This window comes from Notolabrus celidotus, chromosome 7, assembly GCF_009762535.1.
Source record: "Notolabrus celidotus isolate fNotCel1 chromosome 7, fNotCel1.pri, whole genome shotgun sequence".
NCBI classification, from domain to species: Eukaryota; Metazoa; Chordata; class Actinopteri; order Labriformes; family Labridae; genus Notolabrus; species Notolabrus celidotus.
In genome coordinates this window covers 29,798,640-29,819,055 of record NC_048278.1, presented here as the reverse complement: position 1 = coordinate 29,819,055, position 20,416 = coordinate 29,798,640, and the positions used below count along the sequence as shown (strand labels likewise).

The 20,416-nt window shown below is 39.6% G+C and overlaps 1 long non-coding RNA gene across 3 annotated transcripts in view; it reads left to right on the top strand.

The window, feature by feature from the left end:
• LOC117815389 overlaps positions 1–20,416 on the top strand; it is a 133,870-nt gene that overhangs the window by 20,687 nt on the left and 92,767 nt on the right. For all 3 annotated transcript variants that reach the window (XR_004631801.1, XR_004631800.1, XR_004631799.1), the window contains one exon: positions 18,043–18,153. This is a non-coding gene — a long non-coding RNA (uncharacterized LOC117815389). The remainder of the gene's footprint in view (positions 1–18,042; positions 18,154–20,416) is intronic.

Genomic DNA, 20,416 nt, shown 5'->3' with positions numbered 1-20,416 from the left:
CCAAATACTGATGCTGTTTCCTCCACCTTCATGCTCGTGCTCGGTCACATCTTCTGACAGCATGTCTCCTGCCTTCAAGACGGTAATGATACAGATAAATCTGTCCTCAAAACCCATGTGAGCTGAGCCGTGTCCCTTTAAATGCTTTAAATCTGTTTACTGAATACAAATTTCGAATGACCTTGTTTGACTCTCAGCTTTTAAACACCTCAGATATTCAGCATATCGTTTCTGCTTTTTCCACTTGTCAAAAGGAATGACTTGACCCGTTAAAATGAGAGTTTCTTTGTCTTATTGCAAGAGACATTTGTATACCCTTGCAATTCGTCTTGTAACACAAAGGTGTAACTAATGACATTAATAACTGGCATGCCTTAATTTAGTGTGTGCTCGTTTTATTAGTTCTGCCTGTACTTTTCCCACTGTGACAATTTAAGCTGTCTGCTGGGAGGCATAAAGGCTTTTAAACAACAAGAGAAATTAAACATGAGTACCTTGAATTAAAACAGTTATTATTCTCTGAGCTGGGTGATCTAAATTTAATCTTAATTTCAAAAGGGGGTTTACTTTGTTCAACTGACAAACCTCATCTCTGTTAATTTCCACCTATTATGTTTGTAGAGAAATCAAACTAGTGAATAGAAGCTGACAGATGAGACTTTTAGTGATCACAAAATAAGACTGGACATATACAGAACAGTAGGAAACCACAATAGTTCCCTAAGGGCCTAAACTCATCTGTAAGTATAAGGTGAGAAGCCTTTGTATCTGTTTGAGGTGGTTTTTTTGGCATCCTAAGGTATCCAGGAGAAATCCAAATTTCATGAAACCCTGGGGTGAACCCAAGAACACGCTGGAGGGAGAGTTTATTCCAGATGCCACAGTGATGCCTCGGGAAGCCAAAGAAGACCCAAACACAGATGTTGTACTTTTCCTTTGTGGTTTTGACATGATGTTATTTTGAAATGTAATCTCACCCTCAGCTACTTCTATTCTCATGGTTGTAAGTAGTGGTATTGAAATTATGCTGTTTTTGGTTTTTGGCTGTCATTTCTGGGATTTATTCTGTGCTGCATTAGCACACAAAGACTTAACCCATTTGTTCTCTTTTGTAATTACAAATTGGCCTTTTGACTTCTGTTGAGACAAAATCACCATTAATTTATTCCAAGTGCGTTTTAGCTTTAATTATGTAATCAGCTCATTAGGCTCAGAAAAACTAACATAAACTTTCTTTTAAATATGAAGTTGGAGTATAAAAATACCCCATCATAGGATCGTACAATACAACCTATGTTGCAAAATTATCTTTACTTACAAATTGATTTTTGTTATTGATATAGTATGTACTGTACTGTACAGCTTATATATAAATGTAGATTAAAAAATCAAATCAAACTCTCTTGAATTCACCAGGACAGAGATTAAAGTCACACTAAAGGAAATCAACCAAACTAGATACCAGTATGTCTAGTTTCATCCTAGTGTGTTAAATACTTGATTCTGATTCAAGATTCAAGTTTCTTTATTGTCATTATGCAGGCATAACGAAATTTTGCAGACTCCCGGCAAGCCACAGAAATAAAAACACATAAATAAGTACATAAATAGTAAAAATAAAAAAAACACCCTCAGAATAGAATAACGTATTTACAAAAAAGTGAAAGTGCAGCTTAGTGCAAGTCCTGTTTTGACTGTCAGTAAGGGTGTATGTGTATGTGTGCGTGTGTGTGTGTGTGCATGTGCATGTGTATGTGTGTGTGTGATAGAGGTAGTCTGTGTATTCAAGAGGGTGGGTGTGGGATGATATGCAAATGTTCCTTTACAGGGGGGCTATTGCTTTCACAGCTCTGCGGAAGAAGCTGTCCTTGAGTCTATATTGGTGGTGGTTCTGATGTTCCTGAACCGCTGTCCTGATGGAAGTGGTACAAACAGTTTGTTGCCTGGATGGGTGGGATTGGCTACAATGCGTCTGGCCCTCCTCTGGACTCGGATAGTGTAAACTGAGTCCAGATCTGGTAGACGGCAGCCCACAATCGCCTGTGCTGTTCCCACCACCTGATTGGTCAAAACCCTACGACAACACTAATCAACTCTCACCAGCAAATGGGATACCAGAACAACCTGATAACACAACTCCTATCAAATCAATCCGACATATTTCATCTCTGCCTGTTGACACTGTGGCAAAAACATTACTTTCTGTCTCAGGCTAGTTTTAGAGCAAGGAAGTAATGACGGTAATAATGACAGCTGGGAGAGCTACCCGAGGAGCTGCTGGACCCCAATAAGATCCTGTCCTGCAACACAAGCAGCAGAGCTGGTGAATGCAAGCATGTTAGTTTTAAAAATTGGATGTATTTACAAGTATTCTAAATTTTGTTGTTTCAGAAATCCATGTACTCAAATGTAAGTTTTGAAAGAGCATAAAGTCACAAAACACTTGAATCTAACAACCTTAAATAACATGCCAAAAATATGTTTTATACTTAATTTATCTTTTTTTGGAGTATCAATGATAGCATGTGTGGACACCCAAAAGTTAGACTAACATCAAGTTCCCTGTCCTCATTCTCTTGCTGAGTTGAAGTGAAGGCAGAGAGAGCTGTAGGTGTAGTTCAGGGAACCTGTGAGTTTGGATAATTCCCAACAAATACACAGAGCTGGGTCAGCCAGCCCTTCTTTAAAAAGCTTTAAACACAGCGATGAGGTGACTCAGGAGTGACTCATATTTATCACCAACATTTACAGCTGGAGAAACTATCCCTCACGCAACCGCACAACATAAGAGAAAAAAGACTGAACAGACCATGAAACTATTACCAGCATCTATTTTCTACTGTGTATACTATTCATGTGCTGGTGCTGGTGTTGCTTGGACATTTATTTCAATACACACCCTGTTCATATGAAATGAAATTATTCATTATGTTTAACAGAATCCAATTTTTATTGACTTATCATTGGCTTTTATAAAGAACTGTGAGATGGTAACCACAGAGAATCAGCATATTGTCACTTGAGCCAGTATTTTGTTGTTAAAGTCATGAATTATTTTTTACTTGCTTGTTCAGTTTTAAATAGAGAGATGAAATGTCTTTTTACCGACAGACAAACATGGGCAGATATTTTCTCAAACCACACAAATGCATTGTAATATCAGCCATTTATCTCTTAATTTGTGAGCCGGTTTCTTCCTACTTCCATATTCATAGATTCACAGGGCAGAATAGACACCTCTGAGTGGATTTTGAATTGATTTTTTAAATACATTCATATTGTTTCAAATGAGCGGAACGTGAATTCTCTGCAGACAGATGGGAGGTTATGAATTCTAATTCGGACTTCTTCATATTTGCATGATATATCTCTGTCGGGCCTGAAGGCTTTCCCCTCTCTCTTAACAAGCTGTGCGATAGCCTTTGAGAGGTAAAACTCTGACTGGAGTCACTCATTTGTCCTGAAGACTGACAAAAAGAAACACACAAAAAAAAAGCTGTTAACACATCCAGAGAACTATATCTGGTGTTACTATTTTTCAAAATGCAAAGATTGGATTGCAATCGCCTATTCTCAAAGCTGAGTAAAATGTCACCCAGTGTGTTAGTGATGCTTGTTGATATGTTTTGTAACATCAATAAGCAGTCTGTGGCTCAGAGGAATAAGATAAATAAGGCTATGGCTGAGCAGATGTACTTCTGACAAATACATGCTGTCTCTCTGTGTCTGATGTATTGTAATGTTGGATGTACCTGCATATGTTTCTCCTGTACAACAACCGGAGCTGCGTTCACATGACAACATCAAAGCCAACCCATGAAAGGTTGCAGCTACTTCATCAGCTCTATTTACACTTTGATGACACGCTAATGGAGCACAGTGTTCAGACAACAGTGAGTCATTACCTGCTCCACTAAATCACATGAATCTGTCGTCAGAGCGGAGGAAATTGTGTCTGAGTCTTTGTTTAGCTGAATATGGAGCTTAAAAAAGCAGCCTAGTCTGAGTTTCTGAGTCTCATTTTGGAAGCTGAAGCATCACTTGTGGTGGTTCAGTGTTTTCCCATCTGTGGAATGAGGTGCAACATCAGCACTAAGCTACCTCGCTGCACACTCACAGATGATTTAACAGCTAGCTCTTAAGCGCAGCCACGGATTAATAGAGCTTGACACAAAGCCTTTTCACTGGCTTTATCTGTTTCTCCAAAGCTTGGGGGAATTGAGCATTGGTGCTCTTCCCAGTGTGACACCAGTATCATTTGTGCTGTTTCACAGTATTTTCTTTTCTTTCAAAACTTGAGGGTTTATGCTGTGCTGGCAAGCAGTGCCACAGACTAGTGGCAATTTCCTTCCTCAGAGATTCACATCAAAGAAGAATTTGCTCCTTTGCCCAAAGATTAGCCTCAATCAAGTCCCAATTTAATGCAAAGCCTCTGTGGGTCATCTAAATTTGTAGACAACCCGCAGATACAGGAGTTTGTGGCAATGCTGCAATGGATTAGAGGAGGTTATCAAGGCTGACTTCATAATCCACTTGTTTAGTTCCCCATTTTTGTTGTAGCTGCCCAGAGTGGCAAATTGAAGCTTTGAAATTTGACACAGTTCAAAAATATAAACAGTAAACTGGAAGGAGATTTGGGGATTTTGGAAGCTATTGAGGTCTGTAGCTTTAATCTGTGTGCACCTGATGCCATGTATTTTCCATCAAAATGTCAGCAGTGGATGAAAAACGGCTCCCATTCTGCAGAAAAGTAACAGTATCACAATGTAGAATGCAACGGTACCAGTGGGAGTGCTTTATATGAAATTGTACTTGAGTAAAAGTAGACCTATTGCCAGAAAAGTCTACTTTATTAAAAGTGAAAGCAGCATAGTAAAAGTGTGTCCTTTTTATGGTAAATTATAGAACCCTTAAAGCTCCAGTGAGGAGTTTTTAACTGGTCATGAAACAGGCTGCAAGTTGATGACACTATTTGACGTACAAAAGCAAACACGACCATCTGGACAAAGATTGACTTTTACTTTATAGTTATTATTTTTTATTCCTGTAACAGCTGCTACAGGGTCAGTGTCACACCAGGGGATTAACAGCACTCTGAATGGAAGTGCCTTTCTTTACAATTTCAAACAATAAGTGAGTCTACTGTTGAGTGTTAAAATGAAGCGGTATGAGATTTTTTATCAAAAAACACAACTTACTGAGGGCGCCAGTTTGGCTTAGTAGTGAAGTCACACACCCTGTGTAAAAGGCTTTAGTCCTCAAGCAGGTGGCCAAGGTTTGATTCTAGCCTGCAGCCCTTTCCCCACGTTACTCCCCACTTTGTCTTCCAGTTTCCTGCTCTATCCACCGTTCTATCCTCTGAAAATAAAGGAAAATACACCCAAAATGTGAAATGTTGAAATCCCAGTTAGTACCCAATGGGAGCTCATCCCATTAGGGCTTCAACAACTACTTCAACCAGAGCCGGTCAATCCCACACATAACTAAAAACACTTGCATGTTAGGGTTTGTGGGACCTTTAAAGGTGACATATTATGCTCTTTTTAATCAAAATATATTGGTCTAAGAGGTCCCCAAAACATGTCTTTAAAGTTTATTGCTCAAAAAAACACTTTGAAATCAGATTTTGGCATGCCTGTAAACCCCTCTTTTTCAGCCCTGCTCAGAACAGGATGTTTTCTGTGTCTGTGCCTTTAAATGAGAATGAGCTCTCTGACCACGCCCCCTCAGGAAGTGGATGTGGCTTTGGCTGTCCAGCACGTTGATCTAATGTTTGGCTGAATATACACGGCTGCTCACAGACCCGCGTTACTTCAACCCTCTGAATTTGATCCAGAATCTGATCCTGACGGAGAGGCACCTGCAGCAGGACCTTTCTGAAGGATTGGTCACAGATTTAGTGTTTGTTGTTTTATTTGTCAGTATGTCGACGTGTGTCTTGGTACACAGCAACGGACATGTAGATATGTGGCTATGCCAACTAGCGCTAGCACCTTTCCATGAAAAATAAAAATCATCCACTAGATCTTCAAATCTACAGATGTGGGGAGTAAAACCGACCTTTGTGTTTATTCAGACAGCCTACAACTAGCATGCCTCCCTCCTAAGCTCCTTGTTAGCACACATGTGTACAGGTAATGAAAAATGGAGGAGTTGAGTTGTATTTTATACAGTCGATGGGCTGAACAAGCTCTGAGCTCTGACTTCCGTTACAGACCGGATGGCATTGTGACGTAACAAAAACACTGAAAACTGAAACGGTTCGTTTCAGCACACATTTACAGAAAGGTGGAGAAATCAGAACAGTGGCAGAATGGATTTTTTTCATTTTCGGGGGTTTGTAGACATGCCAGGGAAACATATTTCGGGGAGAGAACCATTAAAAAGTCGATTTTGCATAATATGTCACCTTTAACATATCCTTCATGTATTGTATTAAGAATCAAAGTAAAACTCAAATTATTAAGTGAAGTGAAACTACAGTATTTAATCTGAAATATGTTGCTGTAGAGGAGTAAAGCAGCATAACAGATATCCTGGGGTGTTATATCAGGTGCTCAGTGGCTGAAATAAGACCGGTGGTAATGTGCTATATTTCATAAATATAAAACATACAGTAACAAGCTGAGCCATTATATGTACAAACTTTCTACAGGCAGTGCTTTTGTTTCGACTGTCAACTTAAAAATGCCCTCATGTTAAAACTCGCCCAGGGATTTAACGTGAGAGGAAGGCACTGTTATAATGAACAGAAGGTAACTGCAGTTTTCTTTTCTAAACACTGTTGGTCTCAACCCGCAGGTGACCTTCCATAGTACAAAGTCAGTTAAAAAAAAACCCAGATCCATATTGAAGTTTCCACAAGAAAGGCAGCCAGTGATAGATCTGCACTGCTCAGAATGTGAATGAAGTCATGATGGAGAAACTAGTGGAAAAATAGTGCAGAGATTAAGAGGAGATTCTTCTGAGATGAAACAGAGGATTGTGCTTCTGCTAATTGTCTCCCTCAGGGAAAGAGTCAGCCTTTTTCTGTTTGAATTTGTACAAATCTTGTGACTTTCTCACTGTTTTTATACTTAGAAGTGAGTGATTTTTTTCAATGATAGCTTTCTATAAAACAAATAGTTATATTTAGCCGCTCAAACTGTCACTCCAATTCAAACAGTAGGTCTAAAATCATCACATTTTTCAGCTGCTCCTATTGCATTTTGATTATCACATGCACTTTGCTACTCAACTCAAACCACATGTATTCATCATACAACTGTAAATATTTGCAAATATTATCTTTAAGCCATGACCTCGCATCCTATTAACATTAACCTTTTATGACCAGGCGTCTGCCATCTGGTGACCTCGCAGTGTAATCTTTATTGCGTGACTCAGTCGGACAGGGAATAGTTGCTTTAATTGTTTGGACAGAGCTGGCCTACTATAGAGCTCTGTGAGAAAACACAACACAGTTTATTTTTGTGGTTTAACAGAAACAGACAACAAATCCTCCTCTTTAATAATCCACATTCTGAGCTGTGTACAGATCAAAGGGAGAAAATGGCAGCCATGTTTTATGTAGACGCTTGTCTCACTGTAAAAAAACGCAGCTCTATTTCTCTGCCTTGCCTTTTTTTTGCAGTGATATTTCTGTGTCTGGAAAAAAAAGCCTCCCTGGACTGTTAAGACTTACATCCACCAGAAAAACACTTCCAGCGCACTACTGACAGAGGAGGATTTTTTTTTGACCTCAACAGAATTCACTGCCAAACCCTCAGTATGAAAGAATAGTGTGGATCATAAACGCCTGCAGCTAAAGGAGGAAACCTCAGGGATCATCGACAAGCTGTCACCAAAATACAATGGAACAAGAAGGATTTTGAACCAATTACTAAGAATACCTGCTTTTACAGTGAACTGGAGGAGGATCTTCAGGAGTCATTACTGAAATTTCATAGAGTTTCTTCAGCTGCCTTTCTGAAGTGCCTTTGTATTAGTAATACCAGTGCTGTGATATTTTATATTAGGGGCTGATTTGCAGGGTGTTCAGACTTTTTGACTGGGATAGCCCAGCTGGGGTGGCATGAGGTATGTGTGCACACACCAATTAACAACAGCTCTATATTCCTGTGTTCAATTTTTTAACTTTAAAAAGTAGCATAGCAGAGAAGCAGCATCTAAAAAAATGCTAAATAAATAAAATGTCAAAATTCAAAGCAAGTTACTCATGGCCTGAAACTACTGGAGTGTTGCATGCTGCACTGTAACCCTTTTTAATACTTGGATTCTTAACAGTTTGGTGTTCCAATTTCCCAACGTTTCATACTTGCTGTGGAGAAATGTGGCTCTGGTGAAAGTGGATCAGAGTGGCATGTTCCACACTAAAGGGATGACATATTTCTATTAGCGTCTCAACTAACTGGTAGTAGCAAGAGAGACAAGTCCAGCTGTGAATGGATAATGGACTTAAGTAAACACTTTTCTAGTCTTGCTGACCTTCAAAGTGCTTTTACACTACTCAGCACATTCACAACCCGTTTATACACTGAGGACACAGGCTGCTATAGCAGAGGACCATAAGCATCAACACCGCTGACTATGTCACCAGGAGAAATTTTGGATTCATTGTCTTGCCAAAGGACACTTTTAGCATGTGACAGCGGTAGCTGGGATTGAACTGCCAACTTTACAATTGAGAGATGACTGGCTCTGCCACTGGTGCCCAGCTTGTCTGTGGTCACCCATGATACTGTCATTCATCCACGTTTATAGCATTACCCTACCATATGATGCCCCTGTGACAAGATGTCTGCTACCATCGACAACAACAGCTTCTTCTGAAAGAATACCTCACTCAGTGAATTATCCAAACGTGTCCAAAAAGGGACGGAACACTTCAAACCTAGCCAAGCAACTCAGTGACAGACACCTCACCACTAGGAGGAGTAGAAAACCCAATAAGTTAGCATACAAGCCAGCTGGTTAGTCAGCTAGAAGAATGTTGAGCTGCAATCAGCTGACCCATCACATGAACGACTTCCAGGAGGTAAGCTAATGACTGCCAGAAACGAGGATAACGACCCTACTTTGGACCCAGTGTGACTACCTGAACACACTCATGACTGTTAGAGGCTTATATTTTCAAGCTCTTTCCCATTTGGCCCAAACGCTCGCCCCATATACAGAGGCTATAGCCCTTGTCGCAGAGGTCACAGGTTCGATTCCAGCCTCGTCCATTTACAGCATGTCCTCTCTACTCACAATATTTCCTGTCTCTCTTCAGCTGTCCTATCCATTAAAGGCGAAAATGCCCCCCCTCTGAAAAAAACAGAACTGAAGAAGCCTTTCAGAGGAGAGATGAAACATCTTCAAGAATTTCTACCAAGTCCAGTTGGCTTTTCGGATCAAGCTTTAAGCTGCTAAATCATGTTATATGAGGCACACAACATGCCAATTTCAGGCCTATCCTGGATCATAAATGGCATGACAAGTATGTTTGAAAATGTGAATTATGATGTCAACATTATTTGCAACATAGCCCAAATAGTTGATTTCAAGACAAATAGACAATCATAGTTTAGATTTTTGGGTTGGCACCAAGTGTGGCTGACTAAATTTCAAGGGCTCATGCCACCCTTGTCCCCTTGGACACACCCCTGCAAATTTGACTCACTTTTTCAAACCTCAGCTTGATCTGATCCATTTTCTCTCCATTCATTAAATCCTCCAGAAACAATCAAAAGTAAAACCAGTGTGGCAGTTTATCTCACACAGCCTTTTTTATGCGGTTAGTTTTTGTTTTGGTGTCTTAATAATGTGATGATTAGAAGGAGGCTGCGCACTGAAGTGGCAGAGTCCTTTCAGGATTGCCAATTTAGTTGTGCCTGCTGCTGACCACACAAACACTAAAACACATATAAACACACACACACACACACAAACACTCAAAACGTGAGGAGAGAGATGAAAGGGGGAATACATATATATGTGTGTGTGTGTGTGTGTGTGTGTGTGTGTGTGTGTGTGGGAGAGGGAGAGAGAGAGAGAGAGGGAGGTAGAGAGGTAGAGGGGTAGAGAGAGAGAGAGAGAGAGAGAGAGAGAGAGAGAGAGAGAGAGAGAGAGAGAGAGAGAGAGAGAGAGAGAGAGAGAGAGAGAGAGAGAGAGAGAGAGAGAGAGAGAGAGAGAGAGAGAGAGAGAGAGAGAGAGAGAGAGAGAGAGAGAGAGAGGCGAAGGAACATAAATCTTCCCCAACATGATTTGCTGACTGGATGAAAGCACTCCATCTGTCTTATGCTGTTTATTGAGGGAAAATTGGTCGAATTTAGCACGGTAGCCCTGCAAAAAGAGAGAGAGAAAAGAACAGATTAGGAGATGTCCTTGAGCACACCTGTAGTGGGGCGAGATATTACAGCAATTGTAGGAAATCAAAGAAAAAAACTCGAAAAATATTACAGCAGATACATTATTACCACCTACAGTGCAGTCACAGTGTTTGGACAGAGGTACATTTTCTATTTTCTTGGCTCTTCTGCTGCAGCACATTGGGTTTGGAACAATAACAATGAGGTTAAAGTGCTGACTTTTAGCTTTAAGGGTGTTTGGGGGGTTTTCACAAAGTGTTTTTTTTTTTATATGTAGTACTCAGTTTTTGAACAGCACAGCAGGACAATGACTGAGTTTGAACTCAGACGGTATTCACCACAGCTTGGCAGAAAGTCGACTCATCCAACCTCACAGTCCTTTGTTCACTTTGGACCTCACGGGCTTGGGTACAGACCCACCGAAGAAAGAAATACACATCCAAATGCTGAGAGACTAACCTGTGTGATTACTCACCAAACCCCAAAGTATTGTACTCAAATCACACAACAGCCCAGCAATAATTAGCTTATTATTGTCTTCTCCAAGTAAAAGTTGAGTGCAAGTCAGGTCATGTTTTCCAAATTAGTCTTGCAGAACTTATTGGAGTTTGCTGTGTCAGCGCTCTTAGAAGAATTAACAAGACAAAAGGTTGTGCCCTGCCAAAGCCCTAATCTGTGCCCACACTTTGCCCTCAGCCGTGTGTGTCAGTCCGTGACTGCTAAACGGCCTGCTCAGAAGTATTTTCACCCTCTGAAGCATAAAGGGAGCTCTCTGAGATTTTCTCTCCTCTCAAAGAGAAGGCAGTGCAGATGAAGTTGTTGTAGCAGGATGCCTCAGTAGTTCAGTGCACTAAGGCATGTTCAGTACAGTAACAGTGAATGGGATTTCCTAAGCAGGGGTGTACAATACTTTTTTTAATTTTGGATTAAAAAGTTAATTAACCTTTAATGATTATTGAGAAAACTGCAAAAAATGCCTTTCACAGTCTTCTAAAAACCAGTAAGGGGATTACATACTCCTCTTGTTGTGTCAATCCACAGTCAAAAAACAAAAGTTATCAAAAGGACTAGTTTTGTTCGTACCACTCTTCTGCCGATACAAATGTCAAGTGTACCATGCTTAAAAGCAAGTTTTGGAAAGTCTAGTGGACATATAACAGGAAGAGCAAGGCAAGTCCTTTTTGCAGTCTTAAAGCTAAGCTAGGTTAGCTGGGTGCTGGTATTGCCTTTCTAGCACTGATGCACGTGCCCTAAAGTGCTGACTTATCCCTGTCATGTACATTAGTAAGAGAATGATTTGTGAATAAAGCTTGAAGTAGGCATTCATGTTTGATGAATGACTTGAAGGATTCTTAATTAAATTGTTGGTTGATAAAAGCAGCTTTGTGGAACTTTAACACTATGTAGATTTTAATGTTTTCTTTCTTTTGTGGGTGTCTAAAAGATCTATTATTATGAAAGAATATATTTTAGGAGTACATTTTCAGATATGAGTTCTCATTTATAGCTACATACTAATAACTGTGCCATTTCTAATACTAATCATGAACCAAATCTAGTCTTAAACTTCTTTAACTTTTGTCACCTCCTGATGATTTTAAAGAGAAATACAGTCCTGGCTTTTGGTATAACTGGAGTCCATACTAGTTATTGCAAAGCATGGCATGAATCCCTGCAAAAGTTAGCACCACAGTTGGGCCAACCCAGTCAAATAGCCAATCATAGCTATGGGGTAGCACCTTGGGAGACCAATCAGATTTTAAGGTGGGCCAATTCCACCCCTGGCAGTACATTGCTTTAACAAAATCCAACCCTGAGAACTCTGTTATCTCATGCAATGATAATAAATATCACGGAAGGGTCACCGGTATCAAATTAAGAATATTATACCAGCTCAAAAGATCTTTTAATCAGTTGTTATTAATTTATTTAATGAGCAATACACAAATTGTTTCATTGCTATTCTTCACCTTGCATTCAGACTAAGGACCTTTATCACTAGTTCCATATTCTACCAGTTTCTTCCTCTGAAAGATTCATTGCTGCTGCTGCTGATCAAAGATGATGACAATGACAGCTATTATAGATCCAAACGAGAATCTAAAGCTTTCCTGTACTTGCCTGCTGTCAGTCTGTAGGCCTGTGATCTTCCTGGCGTGATCAGCCTTGCTGAGTTTAGCAGCATAATTACAGGTTAATAATGCTGCTTTTAGCATTGCATGGCAGCTGTTGAGGAAAAAAGGAGGACAGGATTCTGCAAGGAGTTAGTCCAAGTGATCACAAACCCTGCAAATGTTTGGCAGGCTGCATCTCTCATTCTGCTGCACTCAGTTGGGATTTCGCCCTGGCAAAGTTTCTCTGCTCAGTTTCTTTGTGTGGTTTCTGCTGCTTAAGCATGTTTTCACTGCAGCCGACATGGTGATGACTGGCTGCGTTCACAATGCCTGCAGACTTGGATTATAATTCCTCCTGGCATAATTTAACGCTCTGCTTCAGACAGTCAGACCAGAGTGACTAGCCACACTGTCAGTCAGACTAAAGGGAGGGGGGATTTCAGTCCTGACTTTGTAGTTTTGCTGAATGTGTGACAGCAATCATCTTTGGTATTCATGAAAATGAAGAAAGAGTGTTATAAAGCTCCCATCTGGTGGCAACCAGCAGGGTGAAATGTTGAGGTGTGATCGAGTGGCAACCTCTGTTCTTGAGAAATGAAGCCAATAAGTGCTAAAAACTGCAGTTCCTAGAGTGTCCACTTGAGAGCACTAGAAGCCCCATACACACTCATTAAAAAAAAGGTCCATCTCTACAGCTTAAGTAAACATGTTTGCAGCCTGGTGTAAAAAAATTATTTTGATCTGAACGGCTAATTTCTCCACATGCATACATTGTTCAGGAGATTTTCTTTGAATAACTCCTTAGTTTTTAAGATATTATGGTTAAAAGTTTTGCATATTTAGGGGACAAGCTGACTTCACTTACAGACTGGCACACAGTTTCTGTTAGCAAGGAGGCTAAAGGCCCATCTCAACTCCTCCTCATTGCCTTGTGTTAGGTCAACTGAATGTTAGGGTGAGCCAGCATTTCCAATATGGCGACTGCCATTGATAGGCTTCAAAACTCTGCCTCAGAAACCAAAGCATCAAGGAACCATAACTACAGTTTTCAAGGCTTCCAGTACAGTAAGCTTAGCGATATAGGATACCTTACTAAGATTTCCATATCTGTGCATCGCTGTCATCTACAGTCTGGCAAGGGATGTGACTAGTGAGAATTTAGAGTTAATAACAACATCTAAGAGCAGATTGTTAGCGGCACTTGCCTGCAGATATTTATTCATAGGGAATTGTTGAAGCTGCTGTGAGGACTTTTGGTTTGTGTCGATTTTGGCGCCCCCTGTGGACAAACATAAACATCTTATCTCTTTACTTGATTTTATTTCTGTACATGCCAAGGCAGTATTTTTTGAGAAAACATGTTTCTGATATTTTAATCTATCATGGATTCTGCATTAATAGGTAATGGTTCAATAAACAACAGACCAAGCTTAAAAAAAATGGCAAAAAGAAAATCTAGCCACAGCACTTTAGGTACACTGCACTATTTCTTCTCTTAGGTTCTGTTTTCAGCTGTACCACAGCCGCCCATAATGTTGCTGATCACTTATTAGAAACCAATATCAAGAGTAAGACCTTAGCAGTGAGTAAGCACTTTATTCTAGCAGTCCACCATAACTCTGACCTTCATTTGACCGTCTTTTCACTGGCTTTCAAGTAGGCTGCTTGAGGTCAGTAGTACGAAACAAAAGCTTTCAAAGATACTTTCTATGTGGATTGCACTTTCCACTCAAACACTTCACAAGGCCAAAGGTGCTTTCCTACAGCTTGCGATTTCCACTTCTGCATCCATTGTTTCCACTGAGAGAGGGTGAACATGCTTAGTTGTTTGCTACTCTTATAGGAGATGCTGATGGTGGAACATTTTTAACCTACCAAACAAAAGTGAGGGAAATAATGCAGCAGTTCATTTAGCTATTTCTGAATACCAGTGTCAGAGCTTGTAAAGAAAAAGAAATGTCACCGGTGTCATATGCAGCTTTGAATGTCCCTGGTGCTTTATAAAGACGCTCATTCACCTCGATAGCTCAGAAAGCTTCGAACAAAAACTGTATCATTGGTATTTCTTTGATTAGAAAAGGAGAGATTAACCAAGAAATAAGCAATGTATAAAAAAAACCCCCACAATTATTCTATAACAATGAACATTTATTTAAATAACCCCTTATTTAACCTTTATTTAACCAGGTGAGTTAATTGAGAACCAATTCTCATTTGCAATAACGACCTGGGCGAGTGAGTTTACATTTCAGATTTTAGTCTAAAACAGAAACTGCACTGTATCACATTGCGACTCACAAGATCAATCATGAAGCTGGAAGACATAAGCCCAAGAAAGTACTCATACAACTATTAAATATCGATGCAGTAAGCTTAATCGGAACAAAAAAGGCCATACAGATAGTTTAATTTATTTTCATATCAGGCTGAAATTATATGCATATCAGAGCTATTTATTGGTGCCTCAGATGTCATCAAGAAGGCTGCAATAAGTTTTACATCCACCAGATGTTGCTGTGTTTGCTGACTTTGAAGCTTCACAGAATCAATATTTTTTGGCTCTAAGGCCTCGTCTGTCCATCGCTGGGATCAAGCACTCAAGGCGAAGAAGTAACAAAGGTTCAAAATTCAAAAAACGTGCTTTCTTTTTTGGTTAAAAAAAAATAATAACTGGAACAAACGACTACATAAGTGAAATTACTTAAGTGATATGGCTCTTAAAAGAGGTCGACATACAGTAACTTACCATGACTGAACTATAATCTGACAGACCCAGATATTACTTAGCGAACACACCAAATGAGAACTGAGGGAAACATTTAAATCAGCCAACCAAACGTTTTAACATTACTTTTTAATTGTTGTCTGTTTTTAATTGATCATCATTATTTTAAGGTTTTGACATTTATTTGCTTGTCATGCATTTTAATGTTTCTTTTAAATGCTCAACGTCACTGTAAATGAGGGCTTTGTTCTCAATGATTTTCGAGTTTAAATAAAGATAATTATAAACCGACCTTTTCCACCCCCCTGTGCTTGAAAGCTGTTGATATGGTCCTTCTCCTGAAAACTAGGCTCTGCCCTCAGTCCTGCAATAAATGCACAGTAAATATGTCAAGAGTACTGGGATACTGTTGATACCAGGAGACACCTACAATATAAAACATACTAAAACATATCAGTGACAGGAGGCTGATGGGATGGAAATGTAGAGAAGAAAATATCATTACTCACATGACAATGTCACACAGGTGTCACACACGCTACAGTAGGCAAGAACTCTACTGGGAAATGCTCACGTTGTTATCAACCAGAAACAGTCATGCTTTTGTTACATCATTATATTGAATATCGTATCATGAGAGATTACTTTTTTCCTCCACTAAAGAAGGAAAAACACTGACTCTTTATTATCGGCATCATTGGGTAAAACAGATGGCACAATATACAGTGGGATGAATATATTTTTAAACACCTCTGGTTTACTTAAAAGAACATAGCTTTTTTTGGACTGCTGAATCTCCTGCTCTACACTGAAGTCCAGCTGGTGGCAGTGATGCGCCTCTAAGCTGGTCTGCCAACATACAGTATATAACAAGGAAGAAGAAGAAGGCCCATCTTTTGTCCAAACCAAGAAGAAGATGCAACAGAGAAACATTTGAATAGAAATTGAATCCAACAAATAATGACAAAGCAATATGAATTTAATGGTGCTAAAATTTAGAAAATAAAGTTTTATCAAAAAAGCTATTAGCTTAAACAAATGCTAAACCACAAACTGTCAGAGATTTTATTCAGGCATGTGGTTGGTACAGGCCAAGAAAATACTCAACCTAACCTACCCCAACCTTCCAACCTCTGTTTCAGCAGTATTTCATCACTACAAGTTTTCTATAGCTGTAAACTCTAGCTGTATGAGGACGTTTGTATACTTTATATGAATCTTTATAACATGACAGGAACTGCTAGCTTTTTTTAGCGCAGATACATAGAAGTTGTTATTTTTTTAATGGTATCAAGTGTTGTGAGCAAGTGTTTTGATGCCTGATTTCCAGTGCCCAGAGGTTGGAAGCTGCTCTAAAGGCTTCATCAAATGTAACCAGAGGGCAAAACAGTTGCTTATACTGTTCAAAATGCAGAGCACCTAAAGTATGGGGAAGTAGATAAAGCAGGAACTAGGGCTGCACAATAAATCACAACTTTGTGTAGTTTTTTTTTAGTTTATTTATTGAAATTTATTGGAAAGGGCAGCTTGAGAGGGGCCGGAAATGTGAGAAAAGAGTGGATGACATGCAACAAATCTTGTCAAATCCAGGACAGGAACTCAATGATTCAAACACTACAACTGCTGTACCAAATTTGCCAATCTGACACCCTTAAATCACAATTTCATAGTTATCGCAATGAACACATGGCTATTTTGAAGTTATTGTAAGAAATAAGAGTTCATATTTTATGTAAACAGGCAGTTCTGTCACACTCAGATTGTATATATGTTACAGAGTGAAACACCGGGTATAGAGACCATACTTTTAAAACCATTTTGACCCAGTAAGATGAAGCCTAAGCAATCAACTATCCACATTTGGTGGTGAAGAAAATCGGCTTATGTGGATTTTTTGGGGTTCAAGAGGGACATGTTATTGTTTTCGTAAAAAAAAAAGAAGTAACTTACCGCTATTGTTTAATCTTTAATATTGCTTAATGGCACTTCATACCTTTTATGCAATGTTGAATGACGTAATCACAGACTGCTGATTTTTAAAACATCACACAGGCCTTTATCAGGAACCTCCTGTCCAAAGGACATGACACTTTTCCTCCCCACACTCTCAAATATACACTTAACTTTTGTATAGTTGGATTTTCATGTGCTTTATAGAATTCCCCAAGAGTAGAATTAAGATGTAAACACATTCAGATGTCCTTGGATCTACATCCCACAACATCCTGAACTACAAAAAGCTTTTTAAATGTGCCATGAAAGTGATTGGTAATAAAAATTACCTTTCCCGTCAAACCATCTTTGAAAAGACTGTTCAGTCAGGCACAAAAAATCTTGAAGGACTCTTCTCATGTTCTTTATTCAGAATATGAATATAAAAGTAATCGCTTCAAGCTCTCCTTCCTCCCTACTTCCATCACTCTACTCAACAAACAATCTGCACCAACATAACGCTCTTGTATGAGTATGAGGGTTCACTTACTCTGCACTAATGTTAATATGATATTGCTTTTTTTACTGCCACACTGGTATCTTATTGTTATTTATTGTATTATTGGTATTGTTGTGTCATTGGTATGCCTCAGTGACATGGTTTCTTATCTTGACAGTGGGCATGTTATTGTATGTTGGTATGTTGAATGAATGTATTGTTTGTGAGCAGCACTGCGCTTATGTCCACGTCAAATTTCCCCTCGGGACAATAAAGTTTATCTTATCTTATCTTAACTCCACAACAGCCCTCATGTCCAAACCCCTGATATGCCGTACCTTATGGTCAGACATAAAACATGCATCCTTACAGGAGCTGCTCTGTGCTAACATGGCTATATCTGTTCCTCTCATCCTACAGGGAGAACATGCAGTCCACCAACATCCATCTTCACCGGGTACATCAGAGCATGAAGCAGCTGAAAGCTCTGAAGAGGAGCAAAGGCCAGAGCAAAGACAGACTGACTCCAAGGTATAGACGCTATTTTAAGTCTAGCACTTTACTTTGCTTTTTCTTGCAATTATCTTCACTTTTCAGACTTATTTTTGAATATTTATTTATTTATATAAAATGAGAGAGGTAGTCTATCTCTTGCGATGGCATAAATGATGTTCAGATTTCTATCAGGGTAAACTATGATTATGTACATAATGAGAAGAATATGAGTTACATGGCACTGATGTTGCTGCTGAGGATGACTGACAACCTAAGGCTGTCTGCCCTCTGGCTTTATCTGTCTGATCCTGTATTGTTGGCTTATTAGAAGTTGTCAAAGGTGACAGTGGAAACAGAGAAGGTTAAGTGGGATGCACCTGAAACAGCGCCTGCAGTCATATCCAATCGTATGTTGGCATTTCGTTTTTGTGTTTTCAGTAATATGGCCGAATCAACGTGTAGACACGTTTCTACATTGCTGAGTGTGTGCGCGTGTGTGTTTGCAGTAAACGGGCGTTTTGGTCTATCTTCTCCTGCAGCTTGGAGACTCCCAAGGGGACACTGGGAAGAAGTTGTTTGATGGATTTCCAGACCTCTAAGGAATAGCTGAGCCCTTTTCTCTCTCTGTATTGAGGCTGTTTTACTTTATTCATTGATGAAAACATGCAGCAGATCTATTCACTCGGTATCTTTTCTTTAATAATCCGTCCACTTTGTTTTTCTATCACTGAGAAAATGATAATTGTAGATGATTTTGCTCTCATGCGCTGAACTGGTGGATCTAGAAATAAACAAATAGGCTTTTATTTCAGTTATAGGCCACTTCTTTGAACAACAAAGATAACACAAAGAGAGTCAGTAGGCGTGCTGATTTCTCTTTCTTAATTACACAGCTCCATTAAGAGCCAAAATGATCCTAAACAAAGGTCTTCAAAGAGAAGAATGCAAATGAATGTAGAGACAAAGAGAGGGGAAATGGTGTTATTATAGTGGAGAGGAGTGAACGCTGAGATTATTAAAGCTTTACTCGTCCAGGCCTCAAACTGTGTTTCTCTGAACACAAGACTGGCTGTGCAGCTCCATGTCCGTGCATTCATTTCCATAGCTATCTGTAAAGCTTCACAGAGAGGGGGACGAGCTCTCCTCTTAGCCAAACACAGGGGCTTCATGCTCCTGCATAATTTACTGTCGTGTGCAGTAATCCACAGAGGAGTCGGAGTGAAACCGCAGAGCTTTTAATGGTTAGAGGGGCTGGTAACTGAGGGTCATTGTGTCACTAATGACTGAGAGAGACAGAGAATGGACGGGGACCAGACACCAACATTTCTCCTGTATTGGTGAAAACCACTCTAATTAACAGCGCAAATACAATTCATCATAACCTGAATTAATGAAGTCCTGTAGAGAGGAGTGTTTGGAACAGCACACCCACAAAGTCATCTAAAAACTGAAGTGGGACTTTTACCCTTGTTAATCTAGGGTAACATTTGTGTGATGATTCAAAATTCTGCATATATTTTTCTAGAAATGTGCAATACTGAAATTAATCTGTCCTTTCTGAGAAAATACAACAATACTGATACTGGATAGATGGCTATGGGTCAAAACTTGTAGGCTGAATTGTAATATCTGTGCATCTCCTTGAATTGGCTGCTTGAGTATTTAACATCTTTTAAACGGTGTCCATACATGTCTTTATAATGTGTTTTCAGTGGAAAGGATCTCACTAGTGTTTGCTGCTTCAAGTTTTTTCATAATGTTTGTGGAAATTATTTAAAGTGGATACAACATAAAGGATGTTGAGGAATTACTTTTTAGGTTGTCATTAGTGATGTGTCGGTTGCGAACGAGCTGGCTCTAAGAGCCGGCTCTTTGAAGTGAACGACGGGAGCCGGAACCTGACTGGGAGCTGTTTTTTAAATTTTTCTTGTCTTTTCTGTTAAAGCCTCACGTGATTGGTAAAGACATATGGTGGCGTCTTGACCAATCACGTGTCTACATTGAGTAGAATGGGGAGGGGAGGGGTTACAGACACACACAGCACAGTGAGCACACCAACAGGAGGGAGACGAGAGGGAGAACATGCGCAACAGAGAGAACGCACTAGAAAGGTGAGAAGAGGAGTGACTGCAGGAAACACAGTAAACTTTAGACACAGTTCAACGGCATAGACCTTTTAAAAGGCAGAGTGGAGACTGTACAAGGTGAAAGTGCCATCAATCAGGGTCCACAAAAAACCTGCAAAGGCACATTATAGTGTCTGTGAAGGTTCTCAGTCATCCAGGTCATGGACTTTAGA